This window comes from Mus pahari, chromosome 20, assembly GCF_900095145.1.
Source record: "Mus pahari chromosome 20, PAHARI_EIJ_v1.1, whole genome shotgun sequence".
In the NCBI taxonomy this organism is placed as follows: domain Eukaryota; kingdom Metazoa; phylum Chordata; class Mammalia; order Rodentia; family Muridae; genus Mus; species Mus pahari.
In genome coordinates this window covers 34,046,793-34,065,575 of record NC_034609.1, presented here as the reverse complement: position 1 = coordinate 34,065,575, position 18,783 = coordinate 34,046,793, and the positions used below count along the sequence as shown (strand labels likewise).

General features: G+C 49.8%; 1 protein-coding gene across 1 annotated transcript in view; it reads right to left on the bottom strand.

Annotated features, from left to right (window-relative positions):
- The window catches only part of Vac14 (VAC14 component of PIKFYVE complex), a 99,388-nt gene that overhangs the window by 18,338 nt on the left and 62,267 nt on the right, over positions 1–18,783 (bottom strand). The window lies entirely within an intron of this gene.

Here is an 18,783-nt window from a genome sequence, read left to right as displayed (position 1 = left end):
GGACAAGGCTGGTGAGCAAGGAGAGGAAATGGGGGCAGCCCTGGCTCCCGCCCAAAGACCAGTCTTCTTAACTCCTACCTTCTGCCACTGTGGGCATTTTCTCTGCCGGGACCTCCATTTCCTTCTCTCAGTGGCCATAAACAAAGGGCAGCTGGTACATTCTTGACAACAGGCAGTCTTCGGGTGAAATGCTTTTTCATGTACACAGGTGTCACTGCTACAATGCCCTTTCTACACGAGGATGCAGATGTGGCACAGAGCAGAGGTCTCATCCCCATCCAGGTCCAGGTGGCCATTATGCCCAGCACCAGTTCTCTCAGCTGTTACCTCACTACATAGCCAACCCACAGGCCCAGCTGGCACAAGGCACAACCTGGAACTTTGTTTACAAGGAGATACTAAGGATAGTTCTGCTATAGGAGCCACTGGAGTCCTTGAAGCTCCCGCCCCACAGTCCCAAGGCCGTGTAACTATGAACCACCCTGCACTGAGGATCTCCCTTGTGGCAGTGACCACATCCAGTTGCAGCCATGTTGGCCTGTGATCCATACTCAGCATCAGCTGCTGGGGTGATGGCTTGTGTTCAGGGGCCAGGGAAGGAGCTAGAAACTGTGTGCCCAGCTCACAACCAGGCTTGAACGTGGATCACAGGAGAGGTTAACAGAAGTGACTCCAACAGCAGGTCCCCAGAAGCCTCTGTCAGAGGTCCCAGGCCAGCTGCTGCCTAAGGTCCAGGGTGGGGGATTTTAGAATATTGACTTCTGGTCCCCAGGGAGATATGGTCAAAGTTGCCATTCTGCATCCAGGGCTGGTACTGCCAGGGAAACGGCACCCTGAGTCCTAAGTTCCCTGGAGTCTCCTTGGTGATAATCCGAGAGCCATTGACACAACTGCTTTCCCTCTGAAGCCCCCTGGGCTCTGACCTTCTCCTGAGAACACAATATGCCTTCCCCACAGCAGTGCTTGCCTGTGAAGAGGCTACCCGGCCTGGCATGCTGCTTCTGGCATGCTCAGACCTTCCTGCTGTATATATCTCTGTCACTCTCTAGCCTGGCTTGCATGCTCCAACTTTTACAGGACAGAAGAAACTTGAGTCCAGGACCACAGTGCAATCAGAATCTGGTATCTGTTTGGCCAGACAGTGTATGGCAGCAATAGAAAGAACCAGGCCACTTCTCTTCTCCACCTACATCTTGAAAGCCCAGGGCAGAGATGGTCCCTCTCCCTCTATCTGCATCGCTTCCTCTCCCAGCTCAGGAGCAGGCTTCTGGGAAGCAGGAACTGCAGTGCCCAGGGCCCAGTGGGGCTGTACCACGATCCCCTTGAACGGCTGACTGGGGTGTCCCTTGCCCAACAGCATTTCTGTTCCCATTGTTCTGCTCATCTCCTCTTTCTTCATCTAATCATTCCCGAGTGAGTCCTTTCGTTCTAGGCCAAGGGATGGCTCACCATTACTGTTTATAGATCCCCAACATTTCCAGATGGGTAGCATTCCCTTCCTTTTACCTTGCAGTGTGCAGCCAGACACCCAGCCCTTGGCCAGGTTTCCCTGGCTCCTCTGTCCTACAGTCTGAGCTGGTGTGGGTGCAGCAGCTCCAGTGTGCACGCAATCGTGGCCTGAGGTGACAATGCTTCCCTTCAAACACTGGCCTTGGAGCTGTGGATCCAGGCCAGGGATCCTGACAACTGCTCTGATTGTCTCCACACGATTCAATGTATTCTGAGAGTTCTAACCTGGGCCTGCCATTCTGACTTCTGGTGGCACTTCTCAGTGTAAAGCTACCATGCTTGGTTCCATCAGTGACCTCACTTATCTATGTGGGCTCCCCTAAAATTAGGGAGACTCCCTACTTGAGGAGCTCCTGGATCTATGTATATGATGTTGGGTCCTGCACTGAGACCCCTTCTCTGGAGACTAGTGTTTTACCTTCCCAAGCTGTCCAACCTGCCCATTAGGGTGGCTGCTCCGGGCCCTGGCAATGCCACCTTGGGAGAATATGGGAGAGAATTTACCAGCACCTTGTGCAGCTATTGAGTCTGGGCTCTGACTTGGAGATTTGGGCAGAAGGCCCCACCTTCACCTCCCTAGGCCCCTTGTCTTCATTCCTGCCTGGTATCCCTTCTCTTCCCTGCTGGTCTCTGCCTGCTGTGTGTAGGCCTAACTTTCTCTGTTCACAAAGAAGGAAAAAGAGACCCAGGACTCTTCCTGGCATCCTCCCCTTAGACAGTGGCTTCCTCTGGCAGCCTAGTGACTAGTCCTCCTCAGGCATCAGCTTTCCTGAAGGATGAAGAGCAGCTAGCCAGCCACTGCACTGGCATATGCTACTCCTGCCTTTCTGACTGCATTTGACATTCACAGACAGTGCTTCGTTCAGGAGCTGTAACAACCAGAGCATCTCTGGTCTTCACATCTTTAGTGAGATTTTATGAACTGAGATGGCTTTCTGTGGCTCTTTACAAGTGTCCACTTAAAGAGCACTGAGCTAAGCAGTGGGAAACAGAAGAGGAAGTTAAATGCTACTACCCACTACTGGCATCAAAGAACAAACATCAGAGCAGCGGCACTGCAGAGCTTTCTGAAAAATGGTAACAAGTTCAGGGTCTAAAGGGCAGATATGGTGAGAGAAGACGGCACAGGGAGAAGTAGGTGTCTGGAGGCAAACAGAAAGAGGTTTTGCTTTGTGCCCTTTCTTACTACTAACCCAGAAGGCTGTAAATATTCCTTCTGTGTGACCATCTTTTTGGGGAATTTTAAGATATATGAAGTAGGCTTTAGTACAAATCTTTCTTTCCCAGGAAACCTTCACTGGATTAAATGCATAAAAATAAGGAAGAGCCTTAGTCACGAGGTGTCCTTGAGAGTCACCCTGGAGGGTGCATCTGTCTTAGGCCATGGTTATAGCTCAGGCTCCCTGTGAGCAGGGCTTGTGCCAGTGACCTCCCTTCCCTCAGGATCCCACTGTAACACACTCGAGCAGAGATCAGTCATCCACACTCCGAGAAATGCAGGGGATTTTAACACCCACGTGTTCTGACTTTCGCAGAGAAGAGCCCCTCTGTCCCCAAACCACTGTGCTCCAGCTTAGAGTTCAGGGCCATGTCTAATAAGTTCAAGGCTGCCTGGGATCCATAGTTCAAAGCTAGCTCAGGCAACTTAGGAGAACTTGTAAAATGAAGACAGTTTAGTGGTAGAGGTCTTGTGGGGCATGAGTTTGAAGGCTAGTGTGGTAGCAGGCAGGGGATAAGCCGTAGAGCAAGACTCAGGGAAGGTGGTACCTCATCAATGGATGGCAGGACCCTGGCTGGGCGATATGGTGGCAGTGGAGGCAGGGCATAGGGACGGCTGCACATTTAACAATGGAAACATGCATTTTACAAACGAGAGGATCAACAGCCGGGAAATGGTATTTTTAGCTACTGTGGCTCTTTGCTTCAAAGGCGTATGTTTCATCTAAAACCAGGCAAACCTCCTACAAAGTCTGCCTGTTTGCAAGGAGTGATTAGCATAATACGAGTGGGAAAAAAGGCTGGGCTCCTCATGGAGGCAAGAGAGCTACTATAGGGGAAGTTTTCTCCTGAAATAGAATTTAACAAGTGACAAAGTCTCATCAATGGAGTCGAAGCCCCCATCTTCACTTGGAGCAGCCACATGGCCTCACACAAGTGTCCTGGTTGGTACCATGTGTGATGCTTAAATGCACCCAGAGCTTGGCCTGGCAGGTTCCCCTTATGGGTGCTATTTAAATACCATTTTTGGGCTGGTGAGAGGGCTCAGCAGGTGGGGTGTTCGTTGCCTGAACTGACGACCCAAGATCTGTCTCCTGGACTTACACAGTGGAGACAGAGAACTGATTCCTGTAGCTGTTCTCCGACCTCTATACCCCATGCCTAACATATATAATATATGAACATAATAAACAACTGTGAAAAACTTAATAGTGCTTTTTTCTTGTTCAATTTCCTCTAATTTTAAGTTTCAGGGGTCTTGGGCTGCCCATCCAGATGTCCTTTTTGAGGGGGTTGGTAAGAGTCAAGTGAAGGGTAACCAAGAATGGGTGGCAGGCGGGATAATCAGGAGGACACCTGAGGGAGGCAGTCCACTAAGGTCACAAACCATGGGTTGGACAGAGTTGCCTCTCATCCTTTTGCTCAACCTATGGCTACATCTTTAATGTCTGTCTTTCCTGAGCTGGACACTGGTCAGCAGCCTGAGGAAAGGACCCTAGTTATACACTGTGAAGACCCCGAGACAGTCCTCAGAACACCACAGGAACGAGACAGGCTGTGACCTACCTTCCTAGAGCTTTAACTACAGAGACAGGGGAACACTTGACAGCTGTTCCACTGTTCTGAGGGGCTGGGCTTCAGGTGGCAGCTTTGCTTTCTACATTACACATAGCTGATGATGAGAATGAGGTGGAATGGAGGGCAGTCATTTCTCTACCTTGAGCTTCCCCCAGGGAAAGGCTAGACAGGTTTTCCTGTGGAGGGTCCAGAAGATTCGAGAAGTCAATTTCCACACTACCGGGGATCAGAAGAAGCAGGAGAGTTTGACTTGGGGCAGCCACACAGGCTTCAAGGGAAGGTGGAAGGAAGGGGACTCTGGGACTTGCCAAGTGTTAGGGCTAGGCTTCCGACAGAGACGGGAGGGAGGGGTCTCCTTCAGGAAAGGAGAGGCAGGCAAGGAAGAGCTCAGCCCATGGCAGAGGAAGGAAATGGGCCTCCTCGGGAGAGATGACTGGGTGAAGAAAGTCTAAATTCAGAGGGACCTGGAGAGAACTGATGGAAGCAGCATCCCTGAACAGTCACTTGACAGGGGCCACGTGTTTGGGGGCACAACTTAGTTCATATGATCTGGTTACATCACCTCTCCCAAGTACGCAGAACTAGCTACAGTGCAGCAAGGTTCCTTGTCAAGCAAGCTGGCTGAATCACCTTCCTGAATAACCTTTGGAGTTTTCTGACCATAATAGCAGGGGGTGGGGTGAAAGGCTACAGCTGTCACTGTGGATGAGTGAGTCCCTCTATTTCTTTCAACTTTCTCCGGGCAGGGTCTGGGCCCCAAATGCCTTCTGATCCACTGGAAGTTCTAGAAGTGTGGAAGAGCCAAGTTTTCACTTCACCTCATGCATACCTGTAACTCAGAGCGGCTGTGAGACAGGTTCTCCTGGGGACTCAGACACCCCATGAGCCAGCTCTGGCCCTTTAGTGGCTCACTGGGTACTGCAGAGCCACCTGTGAAGCAGCCAGCCTGCGCTCCCCCTCACTTCTGGGTCCCTGCTCCTTTAAGTCTCCTTTCAGCCTGTGGACTCAGAGCAGGGTCAGAAGCACCCTGCTCTCCCACTCCCACTGGGCTCAACCGACCTTTCATGCCTCAGCTTAGACAAAGTTTTTTTTCTGGAAGTTTCCCTGGGTTCTTCCATCCCCTGGCACCCTACCCCCACCCCATCTGCTCCCACAGAGCACTCTCATGCTGCGATGCTACCGCCTGTGACCATGACTAACCCTGGTGGGCAGGGCCTAGCTCCTCACTGCAGTGGGCACCAGGCCTGACAGTGAGTACCTGGGCAGGCTTGCTAAGTGACGAATGGCTGCTTAGTGCTTTGTGGGCCAGCAGCAGCAGCAGCAGCAGCCGCCTTGCCCTGCCCAGTACTATCTGCCAGGTAGGTTCTCATCCACCCTCACAGCTGGGAGCCCATGACACCTGCTCCCAGCAGCTTCATTCTCAGACTGAGGGCTCTTGCCTGGCTTGACAGCTGTGGCCTAATTTCCAGGGCTATCTCGGGGCTCCTTATTTTTACCCACTTGGTATTTTTCATTACTGATGCATGGGGGATGGTGAGGGATTGGAGGTGGGGGAAGGGTGTGGATGAATGAGAGACATGGCTGCTGTGGGGCTAGAGTCAATAGTCAGGTGGGATAGGAATGGGAGTGGGTTTGGACCAAATGATTTTCCTTTAAATTTATTAAAGCAATGCCCCACCATCACGTTCCTAGATTCTTCCCAGTAAGCACTTTCAACAAGGTCACAAATGCACTGGCTCTATAGATTTTTGGCTCCAAACCACATTTCAGGCAGCCTTTAAAAGCCAATCTTGGCACAGCTTCACCGAAGCCTGAAGAGAGAAACTAGGGCACTTTTATGCTTTGAGAAAACATCAGATCCAGGTCACAGCTTCCTGGCTTTGTGGAAGCTGTGGGGCACCCTTTTCCTACTGGCCTGAAACTGCGCACCCTGTCACCACCACTGTACCAGAGAAGGATCACACACTGGATGGCACTTCTTTGTTGCCACTTGTCTACCTATGCTATAGGGCTACCTTGGAGCAGACAGGCACTACAGTTCAGAGTTGGTCTGGGGCCTGGGGTATTCACAGAACACACTGCTGCACTAAGCGAATCTCTGATCCGGCCTCCAGCTAGGTATGCACTCTTCAACTCTCCAGGCTCTCTGACTCCCTGGATGCTGCACACATCTTTCTTGGGACTATGGGGCTATGAGGGTCCATCCCAGCTACTACACAAAGGCAGAACAGGTAATTGGTTACTTAAAATATAACTGTAATCTCAGCCCTCCTATGGTGAGAGAGGAGACGGAGATAGGAGAATGCCCAGAAGCTCACAGGTCAGTCAACTTGGCTTAAGAAGCACAGTGGAAAGTAAGGACTGATACCCAGGGTTGACCTCTGACCTCCAGACACCATGGGATGCATGCACTTGCACACACACAGATTTACAAACAAGAACCCAGTTGACCTTTAAGGACTCTCTGGCTTGGGACTTGATGTATCTTCTCCAGTACTGCCTGTGGCTTTCATCTGGGGGCACAATGTGGGAAGGAGCATGAAGCTCTGCTAGGACCAGTTCCTCCGTCTCTCCGGGTGTAGAGCTGCAAGGAAAAGGGAGGCACCAGCCTTCCATGTGTGCTGCCCATATGCCCTGGCCACCTCCTCACTGCCTGCTCTCTCCCATGCTGTGCCTGCTTGGTGGGGGTTGGGGTTGGGGGTGTCTCTGGGTCATACACATTGCTTTGCTCCACTTCACTCTCTTGGAGGGGTAGAATACATAGCTGTTGGGAGGTAAGGGAAAGTCCTTCCTGCCAGTGCCATGGTGGTCTTGCTTCTACTCCCCTAAAGTTGGCATTTGAATCTAGACCACAGGGTCTGTTGGGGATGCCCCCTCAGTGTCTACTGTTTTAGATTCTGGTTTCATAAAGAGCTCCTCACCTGTGCCCAGGATGGTCACACAGCCTCCTACACCCGAGAGTGGGCAAAGGACCCTGCCAGGATAAAGGTTCTGATGCTCCCTGGTCACATTGGTCAGATGAGACTCAAGCCTAGGACAGCTGCGGATGGCTTTGGTGCTGAGAGGGTAGAGTGAACCGTTCTGCCATGCAGCTGGAGCCTGACAGGAGGAAGATGAGCAGCTGTGAAGATGGGAGGCAGACTCAGGTCTGCAGCCAGGATGTGACTCTAGTCTTTGAGGCTTTTAATAAGTCAACTTTGTTCCTACTGGCACACTAACTTTATTTAAAAAAAATGTTAGGGGTGGGGCTATAGTCTTTCTTTGTAGCCAGGTTGGCTTTGAACTCATGATCCTCTTTTGTCAGTCTCCTGAGTGGGATTACAGTTGTGTGCCACTGTGCCCCATGCCTTTATTATTATTGTGTGCGTATGTATATGATGTATATGTGTGGTCGCATGTGCCACGGCACATGTATGAAAGTCTACCATTCTGTGGCTTTCAGGGATTGAACTCAGATCACCTGGTTTGCATAGCAAACACCTTTACCTGCCCAGCTATCTTCTGGCTGTCTTTTTATTTTTCAAAAATCTTTTTTTATTACAATTGTATGTGTATATGAGGGAGAGAGAGGGAGAGGGAGGGATAGAGATAGATAAGATATATAGAGAGGGATAGAGGAGGAGGGAGGGCGGGAGGGAGAAAGAGAGAGAGACAGACAGACAGACGCCCCAGTGCAAGAGAGAAGCGGGTCAGTGAGTGCGCAGGTTAGCGTCAGATGGACCTTGGACCTGGGGACCATCCAGGCTGTCAGGTTTGTGTAGTTTTTTAACAGCTAAGCCATCTTACTGGTTAGTTTTATTTTTTAAAATGTAAGGCCAAAACTGAGAGTGATATCATATGTCTTTAACCCCAGGACTCAGGAATGCCAGAGGCTGGAGCATTTTGAGTTTGAGGCCAGCTTGGTCTATACAGCAAGTTTCCAGAACAGCCAGGATGACACACACACACACACACACACACACACACACACACACACACACCCCAGGGTTGGCTCAGCAGTAAGTACACCCAGCAGCTCCTGAGGCTCCTTGGCTGCTATGGCAGCAGTATAGCGGTTACTCCATGCTGTCACAAGGCCTGCCTGTTATTTTTCATTAAATCCTCACAAGCAGCAGGACGCTTGGGAGGGAGGTGGTGGCAGGAAGACCAGAGGTTCAAGGCCAGCCTGGGCTGCCTGACACTATGCCTCTAAAAACTCAAACTCAAACCAAACTAACCAAATTAAACACATTTAAAAGCTGGGCACGGCAGCATGAGACAGGGCAGGGAGTCAGAATGGGGGGTGGGGAGCAGAGACAACAGTAGGACCCCTGTGGCTTGGTCAGTAGCCAGTTAATACAATTTGTATGCTCAAGATTCCTTGAGAGACTCTGTCTGAATAAAAAAAAAAATAAGTGGAGAGCAGAAGATACCCAGTGTTGGTCTCTGGCCTCCATGCACATAGTATGCATACCCAAACCCATGAATACACTCATGAACATGACCAAATTCAGAGTTGGGAGAATAGCTCAGTGGGAAAGCACACAGTATGTGAATTGCCCCAGGTTCAATTCCTAGCATGACCAAAAATGTATAAAAACACCACTGTTCAGGAAGGTAGCCACATGTTCTGGACAGCCCAGTATCTTGCAGTGAGAGCTGTCCTATTGCTTGGAGATAAGTTGTTCCCTATTCTGCATGGGATTTCATTAGGCTGCTACTCCCAGAACCCCACAGTCCACTCTTGTCCCTACCAGACACTCATAACACTGTCTACATCAAGCTCTCTGAGACCATGACCTTTTTGAGACATGATGGCTACATGATATGGCAGCCATGTCTGTGACTTAAAAAAAAACAAACAAGGATGGGTCCCTTATGTGTTTTCCTGATCCTTGACCTAAGTAAAGAAGTAATGCCTGTGAGTTTTAGATGACCGAGCTGTGTCCAGCTCACAGGAAATACCTCTCAAGCATAAGCTGGAAATGGGCAGCTCTATGGGATGGTCTTAGGAGTCCCTCAACCCCCAATGAAAGCATGCAAATAAAGGACCTAGATGTTAAAAGTATAAGGCATGCCACAGAATGAGTCACTGCAGTGTATGCATGTGGGGTAGGCAAAGACCTTTCCACAAATCAGTAAGAAAAAAACTGAAAAACCAATGGAAAAGTGACATGAATAGGCTCACCATAGGAAGATGTCCAGAAGGCAAGTGAGCTTTAAGTGTTCAGCTCCACCATTCTCTAGGTGATGTGACTAAGAGTACAACTGTACCAGAAGAGAAGTGGGTGCAAGCACCCTACAGAGCATCTCCTAGAACTGTGAATGGATGTCCATGTGCAGTCCCATTATTTCTAGGTACAAACCCAACAATAAGTGTATGTGTGTGTGTGTGTACCCCAAAAGACATAAGACACACCTATGGAAAAGTAAACAACTGCTATAGCCAACAGGTACCGCACAAAAAGAAGCCAGGCTTTCTAAGAGAATACAAACTGTAAGTGATGGTTAGAACCTCCAGGCGGTTGGGAGGGGCTGCTTGGGGGAGAGCAGGGAGGTAGATACTTGTGAAACACATGAAAGGACTCGTCAGTGCTAGAGGGTTCTATTTCTTATTTCAATGTTAATGCCATGCACGGGACAATTAGTGAAAATTAGCTAAGCCACAACACACTCCTCATTTATATACTTTTGTGTTTGAGACTTTCGTGTCTCTATGTAGCCCAGGTTGGCCTTGAACTCAAAACCCTCCTGTCAGCCTCCTAAGTACCAGATTACAGCCATGTGTCACATGTCTGGCTCCCACACTTTTTACTGATATGCTTGTCTTAAAATTTATACTCACAAAAGGCATCATAGGATAGAGGGAGAGAAGGCTGTAATGCAGGTAGGAGCGGGAAGAAAGACCAACCCACGAAACTGAGGCAAAAGTATGGTTAAGAAAAGGAAGTGACAAGAAAAATCTAGCTGAAATCAAGTTGGAATTTCTTGGCATAGGATGGAGTCTCCAAATCCTATTCTTTGGGGCAGCCAGAGGGCCGGGCATTCTCAGGACTGGCTAGGCACACAGTGGTGTATCATAAGGAGAACCTGCCCAAGGGCATGGATTTACCAATGACAAGGCTGAAGCAAAACCGACACATGTGTGCATGGAGCTTGGGATGTGCCTGTGGCTGGGCTCAGGGTGCAGAGCCCTTTTGGAGGGTGTGGAGAAAGAGACAAACACTTTGCTCTTGAAAAGGCAGCATCTGGAAAGCAGGAGTGAGAGCCCAGGCTCAAAGCACACCTCACATATAACTGATGGGAACCTAGAAAACAAAAACAAGAGCTGACCCAACTCTCCTTGAATCTACCTCAAAGAGAGAGGGGCCAGGGCTGGCGAGATGGCTCAGCGGGTAAGAGCACTGACTGCTCTTCTGATGGTCCTGAGTTCAAATCCCAGCAGCCCCACATGGTGGCTCACAACCATCCGTAATGAGATCTGACATCCTTTTTTTGGTGTGTCTGAACACAGCTACAGTGTACTTATTAATAATTATAAATAAATCTTTGGGCTGGAGGGAGGAGGGACTGAGCAAGTGGAGTTGACTGGAATAAGCAGAGGTCCTAAATTCAATTCCCAACAACCACATGAAGGCTTACAACCAAATCTGTACAGCTACAGTGTACTCATATACATAAAATAAATAAATCTTAAAAAAAAAATAAAAAAAGAGAGGGGCCAATGTGGAGGACTCAAGTAACTGATAAGCCAGGGGAAGATAAATGATGTGGGAAGATGTGAGATGTGTTCCCTTGAGACAGGGAGTGGGATGGGGCAGTGTGGATGGCCAGGGGCCTGGAAGACAGACTGGGAAAGACACAGATCAACTGAGCATTTACTTCGGCTTGAAAGGACGGCAGGTAATAGAGCCAAGCGAGGTACTGAAGACTCTGAAGATGTCAGTCAGGAGGTCTTTATGTGGATGCTCCATGGGCTGACAACCTCAACAAAAGGGGGATGCTACCAGGGCACAGAGCACAGTTGCTTCTGAAAAGATTTAAGATCCTCCCAGGATCCTGGTGGAGTTCAGTGCCATGGTTCCTCCAGGTCAGGCCTGACTAAGGTCACTGCCAGCCATTCTCCAAGAAGCAGCCTCTGCTCTGTGAAAAGGGGAACCAATCCAGCTGATATGGAGTCTGGTCCTGGTGTGGAAATGGTGAGTGGCGGGCTTTCAGGCCTGCTTTGCCTACCATGTGGGAGAGCCACTACACTTCTCTGGGAGGAAAACAGGAACTTTCTGGCTCCTTCCATGTGTGCCTCCTGGGCTCTGGAGGCTGACTGATGCTCGTGGGAGAGCATGGAGGCAGCACGGGGTCTTTAAGCTTGCCTGTCTGTGTTCATGGCTGGTGCTTGCAGATAGCTCGCTCATTATCCTGACAGTCACTTTCCCTTTCTTGTTCACAAGTTCCCACATCTTGGAAGAAACCTCAGCTCTGGGGTCCATACTCCTGCAGATCATACTCAAAATCTGAGAGTGAAGGAGGTGGGGTCAATGCCCTACTGTTACAGGGACATTAAAATAAGATGCTGACATAATAACAGACCAAAGCCTACAATATCCTGAGGGCTGAGGCAGTCAACTCTATAGAAAGTTCCATTGTCCACTTCAGATTCCAAGGGCCTCTTTGGTGGGTTTTCTCACCCTGCATTATGAAGAAGTACTTGGCCTGACCTTCCCTGTGGACTGCCTGCTATGGTCACTGTCTTGGCAGGGTCTGGCACGGCAGTTCCCCTAGGCCAAGTCCTTTCAAGGGCTATCGTCACCTGTATTCTAAGATGGGGCCTCTCCTTTTCTGCAGAGGCAGCTGGTCTGGAGGTCTCTCTGTCTCTGTCACACACACACACACACACACACACACACACACACACACACACGGTGTAGGGGGCTCTGTGATAACCCTAAGAGCTAAGAACAATCATGTGAAGGACAAAAAGAGAGAACTTCATAAGAATCTCTCAAAAGCAGCCCCAGGAAATGTGTACAGACCTGATAGCAGGAGCAAAGGGAGGCATCTTAAGGAATGCACCACACAATGGACAGGATGTATCTGGACCTGTCTTCCCAGGAGTTTACAAGCACTTGGAAACTAAGGACCCCACTTATCTGTCCAGGTTCTCATGCAGAGGAAGGCAGGAGGTTGCAACATGGCTTCCAGCAGCCAATTCCAAACCTGCTGTTATTTTTTTTAAAAAAGGTTCTATATAAGAGTACACTTTTGGCTGGTTGCTAATTCACCAAGCTATCCATGTTATCAATGTCAAAACTCTAAGTTTCCTGGCATACCGAGGCAATGTCTAAATAGACCCAGAGAATTTCTAAGTCCATCTGGAAGCAAGCTCACAAGCTTCAGACTGAATTTGTTATCACGTTTTCAGCCTCGAAAACCACTCTCTATAATCACCCCTCAGTCTGCCAGTTGCCTGGGCTATGGGGCTGAGATCTCAGGTGTATAGGTTATAAAGTAGGTACTATGTGAGAGGCTGGATGGGGGCCAAGCAGGTGCCACATCCTGTGGTAAGGAGCTCAATACTTACACACAGTGGACTGAGCAACTTTTCCACCTATTTGTTGCTGAATCTTCCTTTCTTCCAGTGCTTCCTGGAAACTGCAGCGTGCAAGTTGGCTTACGGGAAGCTTCGACGTGTGGGCTGTTTTAGGGCTACCCTCAAGGACACATGGCTCCCTCTGCCTGTACACCTGTGCTCTTTAACACAGCCTTGTTCAGAGTATATGGAGGTGCTGCCCTTGGAAGTCCCAGGCTCCCTCTGGACAGTGCTCTGCTCCTCTCACAGGCCCCAGGAGGGCCTAATCAACCCCAGCCTAGCCTAACAAGGCCCATCACATGTGGTTTCCATTTCCAAAGAAAAGACAGCCTTGTCAGAGGGAGTGCCAGCGCATGAGTCTGCTGGGCATGGGGACTGCATGAAGGAGGATGGCCCCAGCTCTAGAGAGTTCTAGGTTGGGATGCTGGGATGCTGACTTCTTGTTCTGGCTCAGGGTACCTGCATTTTGTCCCTTGTGAGGACACATTTTTACCTGTGTCAGTCTGGATTCTAGGTGTGTGTACCACTTCTACTACCACAGAATTGTCTCCAGTTAGAGCTGAAGTTGGGGGCTGGTTATGCAAAGTAGCTTCTGCTGCACGCCCCCAAAATAAGAACATCACTTCCCCAGCCCCAGGGCCAGAGGTGCGGCAAATAGGAAAAGTTCTACAAGATTCATACAAGGAGCTGGACAGACTTAAAGCTGGTTAGAAATGTTTCTTCTGAGCAGGTGTTGGCCATTACAAGGTTTCCTCCTGTTTTGGCCAAAGTCTCCTTCCCTCAGCTGGGGACCCACTCAATATGGCCGCAAACTAAGAAAAGATCAAATTCCACTTGCAATCCCAGTAGGAGATCAGGATCTTTCCTCCCAGACAGATTCAGATTGGTGTGTGTTTGCTGGGGCAATTTATTTGTTTTCAGCAAATGAAGGTAATCCCTTAAAGGTGACAGGGAAGAGAGCTGACGGGAGTCCCTTATACCACTCTTGGAAGCAGGGACCCGAGAGCCAAGCATGGTTTTCTGAAATGACAGTTTAACCAGGTCAGGGATTCTTGACTCTATGCTTTCTTCAGCATAGCACAATGTTGGCTTTTGGGGGCCTGCTCCCTAACAGGTGAGGTGATAACTACAAAGATTCACAGGCCAAAGAGGAGGGTGTCCCCAGGAAAGGGGACTGCAGAGATTGGGGGAGTGCTTGGAGGATCCTGAGGCATGAGGGAACTGAGCCTGGAGGGGTGGGGTGCTAACCCATACGGGCTGCTTGTGGAATTTCCTAATCATGCAACTGAAGAGTGGCTTCTCCTGACACTCTCCTCCCTTGCTCTACCACCTACCTCAGTGGCCCATTCTACCCATGCTAGTCTTTATGACACAGGGCTTATATGCAAACCCAGGGCACCAGGAAGGCAGTGGTAATTCATAGGAACTTGTATTAGGGATGTTCGGGAGGGGCTGCCATGTTTGTCTGCATAGGGTCGGGAGAGGAGGACCAGAATGAGGCCTCAGACTGGGTGTCTCAGGCTGGGGTCTAGGAAGCCCCATGACTGTGTTCCTTTCCTACTTGGGTCATGGCTCATTCTCTCAGGACACCCACCTCATCCCAGAAGTGCTCCTGACCCTGGAAGGATGCTTGAGACTCATCTACCATCAACTGGGCGGTCAAGCTGCAGACCTTGCATTCACAGCACACAGTGGCTTGTTAAAAATGAAAGCATTCTCTGGCAAGTACTCTGCAAGGCAGCAGGGAGGAAGAGGAGGGGAAAACGCAGTTGATGGAGCCAAAGGACGCTGGCCAGAGGCCCTGCTGGCAGGCAGAGTGGAGTGTCTTCAGACTTGCTACTTCCCAGCACAGAAGCGGGCTTGTAAAGATCACAGCTGTTGGGTTACGCCAGGGTTCATATCACAGCTTATCAAAGAGGCTAGCTTTTCTCCCTCCTTTCCTTTTCTCCTGTGTATAAGTGGGGTGGTTCACAGGCAGACAAGGCCTGGGCTTGTTCAGCTAGCATTAGCATGAAGGGTGGGAAGAGACTGGAGGAGGGCAATGCACACCAACACCTACTTTAGACAGAGTTGGTTTAGTGGGGCCGGGCTGGGTGCTGGTGGGTGCCCTGGGCACTGGGGTGGGCGACAAAGCTGGCTTTAGGACACAAGGTTCAACTATCCATCCTCCCATGAAGCCTGTTCCCATTCTCCACGGACCACAGGGGAAGTGGAGGCCAAGCTCATGTCAGGGGCTGAAGAGCGGCTGGCTCCCTTTCATCACAGAATGGCTAGACAGGCACTAATAACATTTGTGTTTTAGCTGGGCGGTGGTGGCATATGCCTCTAAAAATCCCAGCAAACAGGAGGCAGAGGCAGGAAGATCTCTGAGAGTACGAGGGCAGCTGGTCTACAGAGTGAGTTCCAGGACAGCCAGGGTTACACAGGTTTTTCTCAAAAAACCAAACCAAACCAAACGAAAAACCAAACATTTTTCTTTTATGGACAAAGCAAAAAAGACTTGGAAGTATGTCATATGCTACAACTCAGAGAAATTGTGATTTGAACCTGCGCTAGCAGGTTATTTTTTTATGTCAACTTAACACAAGCCAGTAGGGCATTTTCTTAATTAGTGATTGATGTGGGAGGGCCCAGCCCATTGTGGGTAGGCCACCCTGGGCTTGTGGTCCTGGGTTCCATAAGAAAGCAGGCTGAGCAAGCCATAAGGAATAAGCCAGTAAGCAGCACCCCACCATGGCCTCTGCATCGGCTCCTGTTCCATGTCCCTGCCCTGTGTGAATTCCTACTCTGACGACTTTCAATGATGAACAGTGATGTGGAAATACAAACCGAAATAAACCTTTTCCTCCCTAGTTGCTTTTGGTTACAGTGTTTCATCATAGTGTCTTAATCCTAAAACAGAACCCAAGCCTTACTCCACAAGCCACACAATTCCTTAGGCTTTGAACTGTGCCATCTTCTTCAAATTGTGGGCTATGCCTTAACTTTCCTACAACCAAACCAACGGAAGGACCTAGACCTAGATTCGGGCCTGTGAGGCTGGCTGGAATATGAGAGTTTGGCACCATCCTTATCTCAATTTGTGGTCTAAATGACTATGTCCACAAGGTAAGGGACTGAGTGGACATGAGGCCAAGCTGGAGTTCTGGTCTTCCACTCTTGACTCTGGTTCCACATCAAGATGGTGTTTCCCACTCTGGGAAACAGTGTGGGGTGAGGAGACTGAAGAAAATGTTTTCTCTCTCTGTGATCAGAATCCACCAGATATTTTTTTTCAAGAGCTCTGGATGCCTATGTCTTCCCACACAAATGGCAGCTGCCCTGGGCCCTAAACACATCACTGCACAAATAATGGCTTCTAACTTGTTCACAGGAACAACCATTTATCTTTTTGGCAGAAGTAGGGACCAAGAGGAGCAACTAAGCAGCCAAAGTAGGGGTTGAAAACCATCTACTGTGCCCCCCCCCCCCCTCAGGCCTGAGGCTCCATCAGGTGCCCTTCAGGCTGTTTTTCCTGGACATGAAGAGGCCAAGCTTAGTGCCCAGTATCTTTTCTTGAGTGCTTTCCAGATTTATTTATCTATCTATTGGCAACAGGTTTCTCATTGAAACAGAAGCTGATCAATTCAGCCAGGCCAGATAGTCAATGAGTTTCAGGGATCTACCCATGACCAAATGCTAGAGTAACATTGCCATGCCCTGATTTCATTCAAGTCAGCTTTGGGGATATAAATAAGTACTTGTGTTTGTGTAGCATGCACTTAACTGAATGAGCCAGTGTAGCTCAGGCTTGCTTGGTTCACTATGTAGCCTAGGCTGGCCTTGAACTCACAGCAATCCTTTTACCTCGGTTTCTCCAATGCTGGGATAACAGCTGTGAATACCTAGTTCTGGAGTGTTCCCTCTTTAGAGTTAACAGCAGAAAAGAATTCTATAAGTGAAGGTGCAGGACAGCAGCTGACCACCACACCTCACTAAGGTCTTCATCTCTTGTGCAATTATGGAAGCAGGAGGGAGCTGCGCGTCTGTCATGCCAGATCCTGACCTGGGGACCCTCAGAGCCCACACTGGGTGTCTGAGAGACTCGGGAGCTGGCAGTGGCTGGGCACTGGCTTGGAAGGCAGCGGGCTCTCAGGGCATTGAAGGCTGTTTTTATGGTATGGTGGCAGACAAGCGGATGGCTAGAGCAGAGGCCAAGCAGAGACTGCAGTGAAGGATGGTTGTGCCAGTCAGGGCTAACAGACCTTCTGTGGTTGTGCTGGGTAGGGTGAGGTCTGGCCTGCAGGCTGGGCTTAATGCCTTCTCAGAGGGAATTCTTGAGGGAACTCAGCTCTGGAACAGCAAGTGATTGTCATGCTGGATATTCCAAGTCCCAAGGATGAAGGGATGACCTATGGGACCTGCTCTTGAACTGTTTGAGGAGCTGGGTTCAGGTAGTCCTGGCCCCAGTTCCCTACCTGTTCAGGAGTCCTTGAGGTTCCATGTTGTCCCAAGGGACAACATAGTGGATGCTAACTTAGCAGAGTGAGGAGTCTGCAGCCCAGCTCCAAGCAATCCTAGTTGGCACACTGCTACTAAAGCATTTTCCTTAAGCAAAAATGAGAATTCTTATCATCCCCAGACACTAAGGGGATCCTGAGAAGACGGCAAAGTCTTACTGGCCTGAAGTCTGGAAATAGAAACTGGCAGTGGCCTGGTTACCAGCTTCATGGAGCAGGGAGGAGGCCTGAGCATGCCTGTGCCACCTGCATTCCTGCTCTGTCCAGTGTGGGCATGCTGGGTACCATCGTGAGCTCCCAAGGCTCTGGGCTGCAGCTGGCTATGTCTACCTTTTCCAAAGCCCCTCTCTCCACTGCTTCACTCTACCAGAGGAGGACTGCTCAGCAAGAGTGCTGACACCTCTGTAGTCTGGAAAACCACCTGAAGTTAACTGTCACTCATGTGAGGGCATTCTACTGTTTTCATGTATGTGGGTCTCTTGTGCTGTATCTGATGTCTGCTTCCATCTCTTAACTGGAACTGTGCAGCTCCTGTAGCCAGTGAGCTCAGGGATCTATTTGTACTGTGCACTCACTGACTGCTGCTGCTACTTCAGCCATTTCTAGACTACAGTGGTTCTCCAATGGTACGCTCTTGGGTCTCAAGCACACTGGACAGATGCTCTACAGCTGAGCTGCCTGCCTAGCCCCTGAATATTGTTGTTTGTCCAAAACAGGTGGGGGCAGGTGCTACTTGCACCTGGTGGGTATCGGTCAGGGATGCTGTTTAAGCATCCTAGAGCTCCACCACAAAGAATTATCTGGCCTTCCTCCTGCTGCTCTGTCCCTTTTCATAGGTCAGTTCTTTGGCCCAGTTCCAGGGTGTCTTCAACTCCACTCCCTGACCCTAACATAGCCATATAGCCAGTGTTTTTCTCCATCAAGTTCCTCATCTCTTCTGTCCTGTCTCCATCTCCTGGGTTCACTCTGAGGCTGAGCAGGCTTCCATGTCAGCTCCCAGATCATCTTCAGGCTTCATCTTCCCTCCTCCCCTCCTCCCCTCCTCCCAGCTTCTCTCCCCTCCCCTCCCTCCCACCTTTCTGGTTCTTCTCAGCCTCCTCAACTAGCAAATATGACACTTCATAGGGCTCAACCGCAGACTCCTTCCCTCACTCGGGATTCCTTACTCCCTAAGAATAAAAGCGCAGAGCATAAGCAACCAAAAGCACACTTTGCACAGGGTTGGTGCTGAGCAGAGTCTGGAATTACCCATTTCCAGACTCTGCATCTTGGAACTAGGCCTCTCTCTGAAGCATCAGACTGCTGCATCAACATTCACTTTTGATGTTCTCAAAGCAACTCAAATTCAAGTATGTGACTCTTTTACTCTGACAACTTGCTCAGGGCTCAGGACCTGCATGCTGTCCAGACTCT